The 20,487-nt window shown below is 37.3% G+C and overlaps 1 protein-coding gene across 2 annotated transcripts in view; it reads left to right on the top strand.

The window, feature by feature from the left end:
• Mllt3 (MLLT3 super elongation complex subunit) overlaps positions 1 to 20,487 on the top strand; it is a 256,673-nt gene that overhangs the window by 171,693 nt on the left and 64,493 nt on the right. The window lies entirely within an intron of this gene.

Genomic DNA, 20,487 nt, shown 5'->3' with positions numbered 1-20,487 from the left:
TAAAGGACACATAAAAAATCTATGTGTGCACATGTTAGTTGGATTATGAATATGAGTGCAACTGTGTGTGGAGGCTAAAAGTGAATCTCAGAGTTATAGGCTTCTGTGAGCTGCTTCCTGTAGGTTCTGGGAACCAAACTCGGGTTCTTTGCAAAAGGAGAAAATGCTCTGAAGTGCTACACCATCTCTCCAGTCCCCTCTGTTATATTTCTGATTATACATGATAGATACAGAAAAAATAGAACCATCAACAATTCAATGCAGTCAAACATCATTTAATTCCTGTTTGAGTTACAATAACTGTTGTAGAATTGAACTCACTTTCTTCTGATATTAAAATACTATACAAAAATGTACTGATTCAACACATAGTGGATTGCCTTTTCTTATGCAACTAGTTACCTCCCAATACTTTTAGGATTAAATGAGGTGATGTGTGGTTTGTGCTCATAGATTCTAATGAATATGTGAACACTCAATATGAATATCTATTATTATACTGTTAGGAATAATGATCATCTTAGAAAATAAAACATGTTACAACTTATTATATACTTGAAGATTTCTCAGTCCTGCTACAGAGATTCTTGTTCGGTAGGTTTGGTGTAGGTCTAAAACCCTCACTTTCTACCCTTCTACCATATTTTTTATTAACTTATAAATAATTTAAAACCACAAATTTCTAATAATATCCAGATAGTGCACATGCTATTGTCTACTGACCCCATTCAGTGATGTGCTAGATTTGATGTATGAATTGTTTGCATATTTAGCTTCGTGTTGTTTTATGTAACCATTTGGAGTCCCATATCAGCATGGGCATTTATTGTTCTGTTTTTTGAATGGACATAAATAGATGCACACTTAGTAGATATGTTGAAGGGTGCCATATTATTTTTTTACATTTTAGTGTGTAATACAGTTGGCATTATTTTTTATCACATGTCTTTATTTTGGCATGTGCATTTATTACTTTTGCTTATTTTTCTATATTCTGTAGCTATAAGTTAATGCTGATTATATTTATAATTAAGATATTTTCCTAAATTCCCTATGACTTTTTTACTTTATGTCTTTTCATAGAAGGGGAAACTCTTTTTTAAAACGTTTATTTTATTTTTAGTTAATGTTGTCTCTCTCTCTCTCTCTCTCTCTCTGTGTGTGTGTGTGTGTGTGTGTGTGTGTGTGTGTGTGTGTGTGTGTGTGTTGGGGGTATGGGGGCTTTGTGTACATGTGTCAGTGCGTATGGATGCAAGAGTTGTTGGATTCCCTGGAGCTGTAGTTGCACACTGTTGTGAACCACCTGATATGAGTGCTGGGAACTGAGCTGAGGTCCTCAGGAAGAGCCATGCTTGCTCTTAACTACTGAGACCTGTCCAGTCCAGCAGACTTGTCCTGTGTTCTTGAAAGAAGGAATGTGGTTTGAGGAAAGAAATAGAAAAAAAGGAAAAAAAAAAAAAGATAGAGTTGGGAGGATCCCCCCCCCCCTCCAAGCTTATTACTCAAAGCTCTTATATACCCAAGTCAAAAGGGGGCAAGGTAAAAGATTTTCTTACCATACATAATACATGGAACAGATAAATGTAAATACCTCCTTAACACCCAAAACATCAAGTAACCATACCCTAAATCAAATATCCTGTTGCCTAGGTAAGACATCCATTAGCTACACCTTAGGCCCAATATTCTGTTGTCTAGGTAATACATAGCCTTATGCCAAACATAACCTGTGGTTTAATCTTGAAAGAGCAATAACAGGCTCGAACTCTCCTATTGTAAATCAAGATGGAATGTAGTCACTTCTGTGGGACTCCACAGAGCTCTCTCTAATCTCTAGATAAAAAAAAATTTTTTTTGAGATACAGAAGTTAGAAATTCTTAATTTTAATGCCATCAAATTTCTGTTTCAAAACATTGAGTTTTTTTAAAATATATTTTTTAATGTTCATTTTTCTTTTGCCTGCATGTATGTGAGTGTGAGGGGATCAGAAGCCTTGGAACCAGAGTTACAGACAGATGTGATTTTCCATGTGGGTGCTGGCATTTGAACCCAGGTCCTCTGGAGGAGCTGCCAGTGCTCTTAACTGCTAAACCATCTTTCTGGCCCATGGTCAAATTCCTTAATGATTAATTTCATGTCATGTCTCATTTAACTTGAAGTTCTATAATGGAATGTTACATAAATGTTCATCTAGATTTTTATGAGGTATTTTAGCATTTATGTCTAATACTGAAATACTTTTCAATATCTAGTATTCATCTCGTGGATGGTATGAGGTAAGGATCTAATTTACATTTTTTTTCTGTGCTGAAAATCCTATCCAGCATAGTTTCATGAGTTGTTTACATTTTCCCCGATAATTTCCCGTCAGACATTTATTTTCACATATTTGTAAGTTTGTTAAGGAAAGGGTACAGTTTCACCCCACTGGGCATTCTGTTTGTATTTTCAACACTTAACAAGAGTATTTTAAAGAGGGGCATTTTACAGGGCTGTTTATTAAAAGTCCTGGCAAATTTCACAGTATAATCTGTTATCTATACATAAATTTTAGAATTCTTGGAAAGACTGGTATTATTTGTATTGAAATTACACTGAATCCTTGGCTCATGGAATACCATTTTATCTAGTCCTTCTTCAGTGCTCCTAAAATATTACAAAAGTCTAGGGAAAAGTTTGCCTGCTTTTAAGTCTTGTTTATTCCTAGGTACTGTTTTGGGCAAAGAAGGAGTTGCTTTGTTTAAGAAATAGACGTTTTATTTTCTGACAGTTTCATGCATGCTTATCGTTGGTGTCATGGGTGTAGTATATTTTGCTCATGTTCAGCATGGTTATCCTCTCGTATCCCCTTATACTTCTTTTGGGCCCTTTCTTCTAAAGAAGTCACCCTCTGAATTTCATGTCTCACTCCTTTCTTTCTCTTTCTTCCTTTCTTCTTTTCTTGCTCTCTATCTTATCCATCCATCCATTTATTTTAGGCAGGGTCTCACTGTGTATCCCTGACTTTTTTGGAACTTACTATGTAGACCTGGGTGATCTAGAGATTTGTCTTATGAATGCTAGGATTAAAGTGGCCCCCACACCCTCTTGTAGCCCCTCTGAGTTTAATTAGGGTCGCTTGAATAAGCTAGAGTAAGTGGCTATGGATGGAGTATGGGTATCAGTAGTTAACAGCATCATTTAGCTGCCAATTGGTTCTCATAAGTCCCTTCCTTGTCATGAGAACATGACTGACTTGGTTTTGTGCCCATAGCCACCCCTGCCACTATATAGTTGTAATGTCTTGTCCTCACCCAGAGTTTTACAGCACGCCTCCCCATCCTTTTAGTTCACCCCAGTCTTGTATTCCATATTGTTATCTCTGTGACACACAGACATGCAGTTCATATTTGCACCTGATGTTCTAGTCGTCTTGTAATTTACCAATTTGACTGTTTTTCTATGTAGATCATTGCTATTTCTATGTAGATAGTCCTATGTGAACATTTGTCTTTCCTGTCTGCTCTTCCCTGTATTGTGTGGTCATGTGTCAATAGAAACAAGCTTACATTGCTTGTTCTAATGGGACTAATTCTAGTGATTTGCCATTGAGGATGTTGTTTGCATGAAATTTTGGTAGCTGTTGTTGTCAGCATGGATGTAAAATAATGACTCCATTTTAATGGAAATAAAATCACTTATTCCTAGCTGAATGTGTGTGTCTATAGTCCTAGAACATGGATTCAAGTTATTTTGACATGTTCTACCATATAAAAAGTTACATGAACTTTTACAGTCATAGAACAAAAGAAATTCATAAGTAAACACAGTTGTACTTGGTGGGAGCATCAGGTAGGTGGTAGGCACTGTGAACTAAAGCCATCTCTTCCATAGGTTCCCATCATTATCTTTTAATAGTCTTAGCTTTAGAGTTAGTGGAGGCAAGAGATCTGTTAGTAAGGAGACGGGTAGGTCAGATACAAAAGTCGGGTTATCTGGTTCTTAAAGGGTCAAAGGCAGCCCAGGATGATTTTGGCTCTGGGTCTACCACATTCCATCTCTGCTTAGTCATGATGCTCAAGTCAGCCAAGATCAAGCAGCTGGGGAATTTTAATATGGATGCTTCTTCTTTAGAGAATGTCAGTTCATATCAAGTTAAGAAGCTTTTTTTAATTCATGGATTTTGATTTTATCAGACAACTTTTCAGCATTACTTAAAATAATGTGGTAGTTTTGTTCTCCTCCAGTCTGTTGCTGTGGTCCTTCACAGGCATTTTGTCCTGGTAAACTGCTCTCGGGGTCTTGAATTAAGCTGCCATGCTTTTTTAGGCGTTTCTCCCCACTGCAGTGGGATTGATTGTGCTATTGTTTTCAGTTTTCTTCATCTGCATCATTGAGTTAGATTGGTCTGTTTGTTTTGGCTTATATTGTTGGTTTGGTAATATTAACTATACTAAACAATGTTTGCTCTCATTTACTTACCAGAGACTTTCTGTATGTTCAAATGATCTTTTTCAAGAACTTGCTTTTAAATTCCTTGGTTCCAGTGTTTGTAGGAAACTTTTAAACTGCTCCACTTAATAAAGATCCCTTCCTGAATGCTATTTTGCAGTGGGTGGGTATCAGTTTTGGTAAGTCACATTTTACTTTTAAATTTGTCAAAATAAAATTATTCTTTCCTGATTTGTCTGTGTTGTGCTTCCAGGTGTATTTATCTGTTTTAAAAATTCCTATTGCTAATTTGCATTTTCTTTCTTTCATCTTTTTTTTCTTTAAAGTTATTCCTTTCATATATTTTGATTAAGTTTTCTCTTCCTATAATGCCTCCCAGATCCCCCATACCTCAGCACCCTCCCAACTTTATGTTCTTTCTTTCAGAAAAAATAAAACTCACAAAACAAATTAAACAATCAAAAGGCCAGCATGACAAAATATGACAAAACAAAACAGAAAGTCCACTCAAAATACCATTGAGTTAGTTCTGTATTGCCAACTATTTTTGGATACATGCCTGCCTGCTCTGGAGCGTAGTTGATATATTCAGTGATACTCCAGTGGAGAACAGCTGATTTTACATTTCTCTGTGGGTATCAATTGTGAAACCCCTTGTTTAGGGAAAGGGCACTGTGTCCATGTTCCCTTCTTAGTGTTGGAACCCTGTTTGGTTTGAACCTGCACAGACAGACCTTGTAGGTGCTGCTACAGGAATTCATACACACATCAATACTGTTTTTTCTGGAAGATACTGTTTTCTTGGACTCATCTATCACCTCTAGCCCTTACAATCTCTCCACCTTCTCTTCTGTAGGCACACCAGATGTCATCTGGAGTCATTTACTGCTATGCTCATTTAACAGAGTAATAGTATTAGGTTTTCGCCTAGGGTCATGACATATCTAGTCTCAGGTTTTGACCTCTTTACCAGTGTCAGACATGGGTTCTATCTCATAAAGTGGGTATTAAAAATCTAATTTTAAAAAGTGGTTGTTTACTCCTATAACATGTGTGCCATTACTGCATTTGCACGTCTTGTAGGCAGGTTGTTATTGTAGGTTGCAGGCTTATAGCTGGATGGTATTAATAGTCATCAATATCTTTCTTCCCCGCTAGCATTCTGGGTACCTTCCAGCGTCATAAATGCTAGTCAGTAGGGTTGAAGCTTGTAGTAGGGTACCAGCTCAACTTCTCCTTATTCAATTTCATAAGTATGTGTTGTTTTCATAAATAAGGCCTTGCCCTCAGGTTGTGGAAGGCAACCAATAGTCTTAGCAATAGTCTATGATGTTAGGGGATTTCATGGGATTCCTTTGGTCAACACTTCAAAAAGCTGTAACCCATTCCTAGCACTAGAGGTTTTACTTGGTGACATAACATATCTAATTAGGACATTGTCTTCCATATATTTGATAACCCCATTTAGATTGTTTTTTTAGGAAGCTTCTACAAGTAGGTTTCTATATAGCTTTTCTAAAGGGCTTTAGAATTAGATGTCTCTCTCGATATTCCCTCCTTTACCCTTCTTTCCCATTTTACTTCTCCCTTTTAATCCCCCATTCTCATTTCCCCTTTCTTAATAACATTATATTCTATAGCCCCTTCCATGGGAGATTTTACCCCCTTACTATCTACTTAACATCTGTATTTTTTCAGATTGTAATACACATCTATCTAAACCTTAAAAGCTAACATCCACATATAATAGAAAACATACAATATTCATCTTTTGGGGTCTGGGTTAACTCACATAGGTTGACTTTTCTAGCTTGTCCATTTACTTGCAAATTTCATAATTTCATCTTTTAGTAATTGAGTATTCCATTACATAGATATACCACATTTTCATTATTTAGTCATCAGTTAATGGACATCTAAGCTGTTTCCAATTTCTGGCTCTTAGGAATAGAGCAGAAATGAATATGGTTAAGCTAGTATCTCTGTAATAGGATGTAGAGTTCTTTGAGTATTTATGCCCAAAAGAAGTATAGCTGGATCTTGAGGTAGATCTATTCTCAACTTCCTGTGGATAGATCCTCCACAGTGATCCCATAGTGGCTATACAAGTTTTTGCACTTGGTGTGGGTGTTTCTTTACGTAGTGTTTATATTGTTTAAACACTGGCTGACAAAATTCCTCAAGACTTTAATAGCCTTCTCTGGTGAAGCCTGTGTGGCCAGCTCCAGCACAACACCAGCTAGCTGTTGCTATAACTGTTGCTCTTGCTATTTAATTGGTGGGTGGTCTTATTTCTAACTGCCTTTGTAACCATCGTTTTTTAGTTTTTCTTTCTTAATGGAATAGGTCTGAGATTAAATCCCTTTTTTTATATGTCATGATAATATTATTTCTGTGGATTTGTAGTATTTGTTGTTTTGGAAAGTCTTTAGTCACTAGAGCTATATATTTTATTCTTGCTGGATCTTTGCTCAGATTCTTATTCCTCTTATTACATTCTTCAAATGTTTTAAGGGCTTATATATATATTTTTAATCTGTGTACATTTTCTGACTGCTTTTTCTATGTCTTTTAGTTTACTAATCCTGGTAAGTTGTGACTAGTTTGCCATGAATTATTGTTTGTTTCCAACAATATTTTTTTTAAAACAACTTCTGTTGCCTGGTCCTTCTTACTTATTTCTTTATTTCTTATTGTTTGGGCATTTTTTAAGATTCCTTTTATTATTATTATTATTTAGGTTTGTTTTGTTGTTTGTTTTTGTTTTGTCGAGGTCTCTCTGTGGTTTTGGAGGCTGTCCTAAAACTAGCTCTTATAGACAGGCTGCTCTTGAACTCACAGAGATCAGCCTGTCTCTGCCTCCCAAGTGCTGCATATTTTTTTTATCATATAAAGCTATACGTCTGATAATTACTTACCTAAAATTCTTTTTTAATTTAATTTAGAAACAATCTTATTTTACATTATCAATCCTATTTCCCTTTCCCATCCTCCCATGTCCCCACTGCCCCATCTCTAATCCTATCCCCTCCATCCACTCCCCAGGGAGGGTGAGGTCTTCCCTGGGGATCATCAAAGTCTGTCATATCATTTGGGGGAGGGCCTAGGCCTTCCCTTGTGTATCTAGGCTGAGAGAATAGCCCTCCATGGGGAATGTGCACCCAAAGTCCATTTGTTGTATACTAGGGATACATATTGGTTTCATTGTCAGAGGTCCCATAGACTGCCCAGGCCTCCTAACCGACACCCATATTCAGAAGGCTTGATTCTGTCCAATGTTGGTTTCCCATTTTTATGACTGGGGTCCTTGAGCTCTCCATTATTCAGGTCAGCTGTTTCTGTGGGTTTCTCCAGCCTGGTTTGACCCCTTTGCTCATCACTCCTCCTTCTCTACAACTGGATTCCAGAAGTTCAGCTCAGTGTTTAGCTGTGGTTGCTGCTTCTGCTTCCATGAGCTACTAGATGAAGGTTCTAAGAAGACATTTAAGGTAGTCATCAATCTCATTATCAGGGAAAGACATTTAAGGTAGCCTCTCCACTGTGGCTTAGATTCTTAGTTGGGGTCACCTTTGTGAATCTCTGGATTTTCTTGCCTTCCTCTATTCTTCCCCCAACTCAGTCTTCCTGATCTCTTATGTTCTCCTATCCCCTCCTATTGCTGTGAAATTCTTATAGTCCCTTTGTCTCAGATCATGATGACCATGTTTATTGTATTTTAAAATTGTGTTTATATACTAATTAGATAACCTTTTGGAATCAAAAGGCCTCAGCACAGGGTGTTCCTGCTATAAGATTTGTAAAGGCTTGTTGTAGATTTCTGTACGTGTCACATTGGGGCTTGAGAGATGCAGTCATTAAGGACATGTGTGCTCTTGGGGATCCCCATCTTTCAGACTTGGCTGTGATTCACACTAAACATTTTAAGTTTTGTCTCAAACATTCTTCCATGGACTCTTGATTCTACAGTTCTCCTGCTTCTTAGTGGTCTAGGTGTAGGCAGTCTTGTTGCAATTAACTCAGTAGTTGCATTTCAGTGAAGGCTCTTTCGGAATCCACCAGATTACTCACATTCGAAGGGCTGTTTACTCTGCTACCATTGTCTTCCTGTTCAGCACAGTCTTTGCAGTTGTGAGAAATTCATCGGCAGGGAATTTGTCTTAGTTTCTAGCAAGATATTTTTTTTCTGTAATAAATGTATCAAACACACCACCCTCATACAAGCTAGGATATGACTCTCTTATGAGCTGTACCCTTAAGTGTGTTTCCCTCAGCTCATGGGCTTTCACTTCTGCAGAGCTTTTATTGGACTTTTATGCATCCGGCATTTACTGAATTTTATGAATTTTCATTTAAACTTCCAAGTACTCCATTGTGATTGGTCTGTTCATTGCAGATCATCTGTTAGAGCAGATAAAATGTTAGTCTCTAGAACAGTTACTTAACATGCCTTGCTGTGAGGACTCTTATCTGGTACTGAAAAAGAAAGCCGTCATGTTCTGGCCAACATACTTGAAAGCTTCTTATGAAAATGCACATCATACTGCACTAAATATTCTGAGACCAAGAAAGAGAAACTGTATAGTTATTACCGTGGTATTTTTAGTTTCAATGCAAAAAGGTAACAGAAGTTTACTTTAAAATGAAGCCTTATATGTATACTGTACTGTTAGTTGTACTTAACCATAATTTAGTATTTTTAATGAATAGTATATACATAGAGACTTAAATAGGATTGAATTCTGAAACAGAAGTATTTTATAATATATTCATTATGGTAAATCACTTGAGAAAAGTTTGTAATTATCCAATTTGAATATTACTTTAAAAACAATAAATATCAATTGTGATTTTAAACTTCATATTAATGGAGATATAATACTTAATAGTTTTGATATTGAAGAAAGTATTGGCTTTGTGTCTATGCCTTTGAGTGGAAGGCTAAGAAAATGAAAATGTACCTACCTTTTTCTTTATCTGTGACAATTTTTTGTTTCTTAGTTGTAACTATAATTTATAGATTCTATATCCATTTTCTGTTAATGATGAAAGTAAAGTGCCATAAAAGTAGCAAGCCATTGTCTGTAGCATAGTTTAAATATGGTTCAGAAAAGTAAGATAGTCATATGTGTTATCAGGAAGGAAGTTAAGAGTGCTTAAAGACACTGATGCTGATTACACATTTGCATATTTGAATAATTTTCCCTTTCTTCCTTTCTGTTTTTTAAAGACAGGGGTTCTCTGTGTAGCCTTGCCTGTCTTAGACCTCACTCTGTAAACCAGGCTAGTCTTTAATTTATAATTCAGAGATCCACCTGCCTCTACCTTCTCCTGAGTGCTGGGATTAGAGGTGTGTGCTGCCACGACCACCTGGCTAATTTTACTTTTCTAAATTAAAATTTATTTCACAAAATCTCTGAATTGCAAATGAATACATGAAAGGAGAGAACATACATGAGTGAATTTGGAAGACTTGGAAGTTTCATTTTAATTTATGTGCGTGTAGTTTAAAATAATTGTATACGAAATGTTTAACAACAAGGAAAGTTCTTCTGGTCTTCCCTAGTTTTGCACTCCTGGAAGGAACATCTTTAAGCCTAGCTCAGTTCTAGGGTTGTTGCCAAAAGCTTTTGAACAGTACTTTTTTTTAGTTTCTATTAACATATATTATACATAATAAGTAGTTTTATTTTCTCGCATGTATATTTACTCCCATGATCTTTTGCTTGTCATCCTCCCATTCCAGTGTTCCCCTTTTCTCAAACAATCCCCTTTCATTGTCAAGTCAGTCTCAACCAAATGCTCTCCCTTTCTTTTGGTGACCCTCTGAGCTTAAGTAGGGGTGATTCCAGGAGCATAGGTGAGCAGCACATGTTTGTAGGGGCTTTGACCGCTGTAAAAAAAAAAAAAAAAAAAAAAAGCATCTCTCCTTCCCCCAGCAGACATTAACTTCTTTGAAATCCTCATGGAGGGTAAGAGGACAGGGTATTGATAGGCACAGTCTTGTGCAGGCCTTTTGCTGATAATCACAACTAGACTGCTGAGCCCTGTGATGCTCAGAGGAAAGTGTCCTACAACACTTGACTCCTTCCTCTAGCCTCCTTTGTATCCTTGTCCTCCTCTGGGATTCTAAATTGTATTTCTATGTTGCTGGCCCCTCTCCCTTCCTTGTTCCCCTCCCTCCCTCTTTCCCTCCTTCATAATATATGCCCCTTAAAATAAATACATCTTAAGTATACCTACATCTCTCTCCCTCCAACTACTGGTATACTCTTTCCCCCCTCAACATATGCCCCCTTGCATCTTAATGTCCTCCTCACCATCTGCTTCTATAAACCTACTCATTTTCTTTGTGTTGCTGATATGAGTAAGGGTTTGGGTTCATTCACTGGGGCCCGGGCAACCTGCCCATGGCTACACCCCTGAAGAAAAATGACTTTCCCTCCTCCAGCAGTCAATTGCTGATGGCTCCTTAGTTGGGGGTGGGGCCTTGGGAGTACCCACCTGCATTCTGGAATTTTTACTGGCTTGATCTTCTGCAGGTCTTATGCAGTAATCATAACTGCTATGCGTTTGTGTGGGCAACTGCTGTGTCATGGCCAGAGAATGGCATTTCATAGCCTCTCACATTCTTTCTGCCTCCCCCTCTGTGATGTCTTGGGTGCAGAGGGAGGGGGTTAATGTAGCTGTTCTGTCTGCCACTGAGCACTCAGCCATGCTGCTATTTCTTAATGACACTTTAGCCCATCTTCTTTTCCTCCCCTTAAGATGCAATTTTAAGTTCTTAGGAACATGTGTAAGTTTCTTATTTTATCTTCTGTGGACAACATTTCTTCTTAGTTTTCAATGTATGAAGGGTATGGTGTCCTCATATTTATCCTTTCTCCCCCATTTCCACCTTCCATATCTTTTATTCAAATCCATTTACGTTATCAAGGTTAGTGTTAATTAATAAAACATTAAATCTCCCATTCTCATTTATAGCTGTAGTAGTGGTAGTAATTAAAATTGTATATTCCAGTCACATTGCTTATGCTACATACTTATAATATAAATTGAGTATCTTTTTGCTGAAATGTTTGGGCTTTTCATATGGGGGGATATTTATACAGACTTAATAAGATGTCTTAAGGGATTAAAACCCAAGTCTAAACTATTGGTGTACACATAGCCTTTAGGTGTCTAAATGTGCCACTCCCACCATGGCCCAGCATAGTAGATGCTCATGTTGGATATCTTCCTCTAGTTTTCTACCTCATTTTTGAGACAGTCTTTCTCACTCAAATGTAGGTAACCATTTCAGCTAGACTGGGCAACAAATGAGCTCCCTGGGTCCACCGCCTGGCTCTGTTTCTCAGTGCTGAGGTCACAGGCATGCTCCGCCACACCTGGCTTTTCACCTGGATTCTGGGGCTCTGAATCAGTTCTCCATTGTTGTTGAGCAGATGCTTTATGCATCGAGCCACCTCTTAAGCCTCCAAAATGTGACTTTCTAAAAAAAAGTGAAAAATATTATTGGTTACTTTGAGTTGGGACTATAACTTATCTGAAGACAGATTTGGAGTTTCCCACTCACAGTGTCAGATGAGTGCTCAGAGTTCCCCCATGTTGGAAACTTTTATGATTTCTCAGTGTTTATGATTTCAGACTTTGGGGGTTAGATCTATGTAGTTTTCATATACACTCATGTGTATATACATGTATGCATATGCATATACACATGCATGTAATTTTATATATTAAACTTACTTAGTCATCATGTTGACTTCTTTGTAGATTAATACTGGCAAGAAGATGTAAAGTACTTAGAAAGTTAAGTAGATTTCTAAAAGCTGAAAATTGGTGAACATTGTTTATTGTTACAATTAGTTAGGTGTTTATTCATGGAAAAGATGTTTATTGTTGAAATATTTTCTTACAGTCGTTTGTTTCTGTGGCTTTAAATTTTTTGTGCTTTCCATTGCCTACTGATTTTTGAGCTAAATCTTTCAAATCCTGTTCTTTCCAAACACTTCCTGTAGGGGTCTTATAGGATGCCCTCGTTGTCTCTATCTTACTGTTTTGGAGGTAGTTATTTAGTATTTGATTTGAGTGCTATATAAAATGTTAGTTCCTCCAGCTTACAGGAATTAATTTATATTGAGGTGAGAAGTATTGTATAAGTCCACTGGATACAACTCTTCAAATAAGTCTGTTAGCCTTAAAACATTTGTCACTAAATGATCCAAAATTCAACATCCTTTGAGCATACAGAGGAAGAGTCTGATTTCAAAATAGATTATTTGCTACTTAGCACTACCAAAAAAACAAAGCCACTACAGCATACCCCCTACTGGAAGTAAATGGAACTCCATTGATCTATTTCCCTATTCTTTAAGTCATTGAGCCCTTGCCCTGTTATTCCCATGCTTTCATTTCTTGCTCAGGTTATATTGTCGAGACTATCAGGTGTTTTTAAATCAATGGAGTTAATGTAGACTCCACAGAAATACAGTAACGTCTGCAGGCACTGGAGTCAGGCTGCTTAGTCTTGAATCTAGTTCCAGCACTAACGTGTACAGTTGGGTACATGCATGTAAGTGTGTGAGTGTGTATATTTGGGTACATTTTTATATCTGTGTCTCCGTTGAGACTGGCCCAGCAAGCATCTGTTCAGTAACTTGTCACCACTGCCACCCCCCACCTCTCATCACAATAATATTGTCCTCTGAGTGGCTTTCTTTCCTTGCCCACTACATACTCCAAGCTCTCTACCACATTATACCACCATTTGATCTTCTGGAAGTGTGGAGCAGTTTCAGTGGTGGATCCTTTGAGTTCTTCATCCCTTTGCTTTCTACATAGAGACATTCTTCGTGCCTATTCATAAAGTTAGGCTACTCCAATAAAGAACTCAGCCAAGATGGGCGAGGGAAATCTGTTAGCAGGGTCAGATTCTCTCTCTGGATAGTCAGCATTTTTTTTTTTTTTTAAATCTTCTGTCATGTAACATGCCGGTTTGCAGATAGCCAATAAAATAATTGCAGCCTCTTACATTATTTGTGCAGTTCTGACATCTGTACTTCTATAGGTAGAAGTTTTACATTTTACAGATGCTGGCAAACTGAGAGGTTTTAGGCATAATACAGTACTGCCTGCCACCTTTTCTGGCCAAATTAGAAGGGGCTGGCTGGCTGGATTTTTTTGTTTCTCATGATATTTAGATATATAGTAGAGTTCTCCCTAACTTTCTGGTTGAGTTTAAACTTGAAAAGTAAATCCCTATTAAAATGTAATGTGGCCACTCAGGTTGTGGCTGAAGAAAAGACTCCAGTTGCTATTCTTACACGCCATCTCCCTTCCATGGCTGGCATGCTCTTTTAGGCCCTCTCTCACCCATTGGTAAATGCTGAATTTTGAACCTTGTTGGCTGTTGTTAGTCTCAATGTTCAGATTAGTTTTATTGTTTTAAAGCCCCACTAGCTGTTAACAAATTTTCTACCTCACCATATCGAGTTCTCGGTTGCCTGATATTAACGCAGCCTGAGCTGATAGTTTTTTGTTTGTGGTTTGTTTGATTTTTGCTTTTTTGTTTTGCAATCAAGTGATGTGTTCCTCACAGACTGTGTGTTACCTTAGCTCCTATCTAGCATGATGCCAGCGGGAGAGGTAATTCAGCACTTGGGTTTTGATTCTGAGTGACTCTTTGTGCACTGTACTTGGTAATGCTTTACTTCCCTCAATTCTGCTTGTATTTTAAACTGATAGCTAGTTCCCACTTTCCACTAGTTGATGAGATGCTTCTGCCCTTTCCCCTCTCATTGTCGGTCACGGTCCTTTTTAGTCCATTATTACGAAGTGTTCTTATACTTTAACATGAGAAAATTTGCTACCTCTTCCAGCCTTTCACTTTCTGTCATTCATAAGTTTCTGTGTGGACAGTTTACTTTCGTAGACCTAGGTTTCCTGTATGCATGTCCCATGTGTCCATACAGCTTGTTTGTTTAGATTTAGTTCTGTGTAGATTGCAAGGTACATGACATTCCCTGTGTTTGCCGTTTGCCATCTTCCCTTGTGTAGAGGATCTGTTCTCTGATGTGGTGACTTTTGTGAACAGAATGCTTTGTTTTGTTGGGGCAGTGTGTTCTTTAAATCATTAAACATTGGCAGAATGTTCTTTCACACTGCCTGTGTGTGTGTGATGTTTGGATTATATAGCTGTCTTCTACTACCCACACTTTCTGTGGTTTCAGTTACCTGCAGTGAACCAAGGTACAAAACTGTTAAATGGAAATTTCCAAACATCAATAAAAATTTAAATTTATTTTAGTATATGTTACAATCTTATAATCAGTGATTACTACTCTTACTATAGCTAATTCATAAACTAACTGAATTACAGGTATGTGTATTTAGGGGAAATTGTAATATGTATAAGCTTCATAACAAGCTAAGATTGATAAGGGATGGATACTGTTGTTTTTTGTTTGTTTTCTCCTGGGGGTATTTTTGTAGTTCTAGATCCCTGTGTTACAAATGAGAATTCTAATGTTTTGAAGTAATTAATCATCTCTGGCAATTGGTCAGCTTTAATTCTTCAGTGTTAAGATTTTTCTAATGTATTTTAAAATATGCCTTATGTGTGTGAGTATACGTGACTATGGAGGCCAGAAAAAGGGCATCAGGTCTCCTGAAGTTACAGGTAGAATGAGCCACCTGATGTGGATACTGGGAATTAAAGTTAGGTCTTGTGGACAGACAGGACAGGCTCTTAACAACTGAGCTGCCTCCAGCCCCAAATCCTTGAACTTTAGAAATCTTGACTAACATGTGTGGGTATGTGTCTTTGATCACTCATTTTCCCTGAGTTCTGGAGGACCCTATGAGCTTACAGTTTAGATTTCCTTTTGTTTTTACATATCACTTTCATAATTTCGCCCAATCCTTTCTCCCTTTTCATCCTTCCTTAGACTCTACTGGAACTTGTCCCATGCCATGCTAGGTTACTTCCCTCTGTTCTTCAAGTCCTCTTATTTCCCGTCATCCACTTCTTGTGTCTTTGCTCTGCCATGATCCTTCTGACCCTTCCTTTCTGTCACTGATTGTTGTGGTTCTTCCCTTGCCCTAGTGAATTATTTAGTTTGATAATTTAAATTTCCATTTTTCACCGAATTTTAAAAGTTTTAGAAATTATTATTTCTTATTATATTTGATTCTCCTTCATTTAATCATGTTTCTAATGTTAGTACTTCATCTGTCTTCTTCAGGGAGTCTATTAGGTCTTTCCTACTTATATGTGCATTGTGCCTTAAATAAGCACTGAAAGGTACAGACTCTTCAGTCTGCACAGCACCAGCAAACATGTTTATAGTTTTCTTATCTACATATTTATGCATCTCTTTGCTTTTCTTTTTGTCTCCTTGCATTTTTTAGCTCCAGGAGTAAGCTAAGTGGACTCTGTCTTGTTAGGTTCTCTGGGGGCCAGAGGCTAGCCAAGGTGTGCAGTTACCTGCATGCTAAACTCTTCTGAGTCTAGCTTGGAGCCATGAAGTTCTTGCACTAGCTGACCCTTTCTCATAAGAGTCCTTCAAACCTATGGCCCATTCTTCAAGTTCCCCTGCCTTCTGCCTCCAGAACAGACTGGTTCAAGAGGTTTGAGTTGAGTTGGTTGCATTTTAAATTGAAATAAGAAAGGTAGATCAAATTCAAGGCTCCTTTTCCCTTCTCTACAGGATCCCAAATTTTTATATTTTATTCATATTCTCGAATGGTATCCTCTTCATTATTTGTGATCTGTTTGGAAGTTTACTTTTGAGTATAATGATTTATGTTACCCCTTCATATGTACAACCTCTTGAAGTACACACTGCAAGTTGTGGAAAGTATCCTGGTTAAATGTTTGCACCAATAATCTCATCCAGAAATGTTTATTGGTTTTGATTAGTAAAAACTTAATGATCATTTATTTGTCTAATTCAAGTTTCATTGATCCGAAAATCTTCCACAACTTAAAAGACCATTTAGAACAGGATAGAAGAAAGCTGGGGGAGAAAGAAGAAGTGAAGAATTTGCACTGAGTTGTCAGTAGAAAGAAGACGAGGAAATTGAAAGGCGCACATGATCAGAAAGCCCTGCTGTGTCCAGTTCTCACCACCTCTCTTTTTTATAGGCTATGTGCTAGAGTCATGGACAAGTCCAATTAGACCCAATTGTACACGGAAGAGACATTCTGCTCCAGAAAAATTAGGACAAAGAGGCATTCAGTAGAATTGCATGAGTGAAAGTTGTATACTTTGTGTACGTTAGTGCAAATGCATGCATATTTATGTTTAAACAGCCACTTGCTTTCCATATTTGAGATTTGAATTATGTGCATGCCCTCTTGCTGGATTACTTGATATTCAGTTGCTCTTAATCATCTTTAGGCAAAGAGATTTGAATTATGCAACACATGTAGGCTTCACATAGAGTGGTAATTAGTCGGTGCTGTTGAGTAGCATTTAATGTTGAGGTTAATGATTCAGAAACAATTTTTAAAAACCTACTGACTAGATTTAGTATATATAAGTTAGATCAGCTTTTATTCCATGGCAGTGGCAGTTGGATGCTGATGTGTCCTAAGCTGCCACTTTATATTTATTACATGTGAGAGTGTAGAGTCTGGCGACATGTACTTAAGCTGTCATTTGCTACCAGCCCCAGCTAAAGGAAATGATCTTCCTCTGTGTGTGACAGAGACTACCTTCTCTATGTTCGTTACTTTCTAAATTTTGTCATGAACATTATTATGGGAAGCATTTGTCTAAGATTTGAGCTTTTGCTCAAAGAAAGCCTTTGGAAATAATTATTTGGTGTAATATTTTTTATTTATTTTATGTTTGAGTGTTTTGCCACACTCTGTGAGCATACAATGCCTTTGGAAGCAGAAGAGGGTGTAAATTCCCATAGAACTGGCGTTATGAATGGTTGTTAGCTGCCACATGAGTTCTGGGAATCAATCTCTAGTCATCTGCAAGAGCAACAACTGCTCTTACCCATATAGCCATCTTCCTAGTCATTACTATGAAGTCCTGGGTGGCCTTGAACTTGCAGTGGGGGCAGAGATTAGGCTGGCTTTGAACTCACATAGATATACCTGCCCTTCCCTCCCTCCTGAGTGCTAAGATTACTGGCCCTTGCTGCCACGCCCAAGAAAGCTTTGTGAGGCGATGATGAAAAAGGGAGAACAGCAGAGTCATTTGCTTGTTTGAGTAGATAAAGAGGACACTAAATAGCTCGGGTCATAAAAATATACATTTCTGGGTTTTACCAAGAATACATTTCTGGGTTCCTTCTTATTATATACATGCATGAGACTAAGACAAGAACATAAACTATCTGTAACATAAAAACTTGTATCTAGTATCACCGAATACTTTGTTTGAGAATTTGTATTACAGTTGTTGAGTTTGTGTCTGTGTGGGGGTGTGCTCAAGTGTGGGTGTATGCTTCCGTGTGAACGTATGTGTGCATGTACACATGTGTACCACCTGTGGAGGTCATAAGACAACTGGTGTATGTCTGTTTTTGTCCTACCATGTTGGTTCTAGGGATCAGATGCAGGATGTTAGGCTTGACAACAAGCACCTTTGCCTGCTGAGCCATCTCTCTGACCCACCACTGTGACCCACCACTGTGTACTTTATTAAGAATTCCTGTTTATTCTACTTTATTATTAATAAATAATTTAAGTTTCCCCCATAGAAGTCCCCCACTTCCTGATGTTTATTGGTTTTTAATGTGTAACATTAGAAGTATGTTGATAGTTTAAGAAGTTATATTTATTAAAACATGTGTAATACTTCATATAGATTGAATGCTTAATAGCAGTGCTAGGGTGTAGACATAATTAGAGAACTGATTGCAAATTGCCAAAATTCAGTGAGTCAACAAACCAATTAAAAAATATCTCAAGGATATTAGGTTTGAAAATGTTCTTCCTTAATTTAGTTTGTCCATTATATGTTATTTTAATTATTCATAGTATTGCTTAACATGCCAGGAAATTTCCTGTAATAGAATTTATTAAATAATGTATTTTCAGTAATATGAATTCTATATTTAGTAGCATGTTTTAAAGTCTCAGATTAAAATGCTTTGTAAAGAATCACCTAGCTAGTTTGAAGCATGAAAACAAGTCTTTGCTTGGTAACTTTATCCATTTTGTAATTTTCAAACCAAATGCTCATTTCAGAAAAGGAGTAATTTGAGTTCTTTTTCTATACGTAGAGGGCAGATGATTTTTTTGTAGGAAACAAAAGTACATACTCCCACTGACATAGAACAGCGATCTTCACATAGGCTATCACTTTCTAATGTGTGTCAGTGAACATATACATTCACCCCTCCCCTGTAGATGCAATAAATAGGAGATTGCACATTTTGTTGAAAGGCCTTACATGCATTCTTATTCTTGTGTCATGCCAGATGTTTAAGGAATATCATATGGGTTTTAGAGCATTGATCTTAAGTGAGTGAGTTAGTTTGACATGGAGGAAAATGAAATTGAAGATGGAAATTCTGACTGGAATTTGTCATTGGTTCTGTTAAAGAGGGTGAAATAACCATGAAGGAATTATTTTTTTTAGTATTGGTGTGGATTTTTGCATGCCCACAATCTATTATTTCTTATTTTTGCTATTAATAGTAAAGACTCACAAATATGGTAAGTATAGACTTAGATCTTCTTCCTAAATAGATTATATAGATATTTATGTAGATACATATGTGTTTGAGTGTAGCTATTTTAGAATTTATTCATTTTATATATATGAATGTTTTACCTGAATTTATGGCTTTGCATCATTTGTACTTGGTGTCTCTGGAGGCCAGGAGAGGCACATCAGATCTTCTGGGGCTAGAGGTTTTGAGACACCATGTGGATGCTGGGAATTGAACTCAGGTCCTCTAGAAGAACAGCTAGTCCTCCTCACTTTGGAGTCGTCTCTTCTGCTCAGTTTAAGTGTTTCGAGGTATTGTGATGAGTAGGAAAATGTGTCACATTTAAAACAAAATATGAATAGTTACCTCCTCCTCAGGATTGTTTTTTTGTTTGTTTTTCATATAATGCTGTTGGCCAGGTACTAGTTTCTTATCGGCTAGCTCTGCCTTAAGTATTAACCCATTTCTGTTAATCTAAGTAGTTCCACATGGTCTCTCTCATCTTACGGGGAGTGGGGCCGGCGTCTGGTCTCCCCAGTCTCTCCATGTTGACTCCTCCTTACTATTCTCAGGTACAACAGTAATTGCTGAAGGTCTTGTCTGTCCATTTGATAGGTGAGGTCTTTTATGTTTTCCATTGCTTTCTGCTTTTTTTTTTTTTTTTTTTTTCTCTTGCCCTTAGTTGGAGAAAGATATTCTTCAATTGATGAAACTTTGGCTTAATAAAAGTTTTAGCTCACATTAAGAATTATTTCTTTTAGTGGGTTTATGATTGGCAGAGATGTTTAGCATTTCATGTAACCTGGCTTCATCGTGTTACCTTGACCACTTTTTTGCTTCTGTCTCAATCTTATGCTGTAGCTAGATGCTGCTATTCAAATGCAGTCAGTTTTGCTCCTTGTTTTACTTTATTCTGGTCAACCAGTGCCATCTATCTATCCTTATGTTTCTAATAGCGGTAGTTTGCTTATGCTACTTGTTCATATGTTGGTTTTTAGGATTTATTCTTTCTCCATGCTCTCAGCAGAACTAAATAGCCCCCTTCTTTTAGTTATTGCAGTGCTTTGTAGGTGGTGCTTTCAATACCCATCAGTCATAGATAGGTATGCCATAGTTTTGCTGTCCATTTTTGTACCTTCTAGGACAAGCATTTTGTTAGCATAAATGTTTTAAATGTACCCTTCCAGTGGTTGAGGAGACAGCTTATCCCATTATATTCTCTGGTTGCAGTAATTTTCTTACATGTTTCTCACATCTACTATTCCCAGCTGTTAAACTGCTGTTAAAATATTTGCAGTACTTTAGGGATAGATTGAGAGCAAAAGAGGGACATTTTATATAGCTGGAGTTCATGGAAGTTGACTTTAGATCAGCAGTTC

Source organism: Phodopus roborovskii, unplaced genomic scaffold (assembly GCF_943737965.1).
Source record: "Phodopus roborovskii unplaced genomic scaffold, PHOROB, whole genome shotgun sequence".
Taxonomy (NCBI): domain Eukaryota; kingdom Metazoa; phylum Chordata; class Mammalia; order Rodentia; family Cricetidae; genus Phodopus; species Phodopus roborovskii.
Note: the sequence above shows the minus strand (reverse complement) of the source record. Positions and strands in the feature narration are given on the sequence as shown.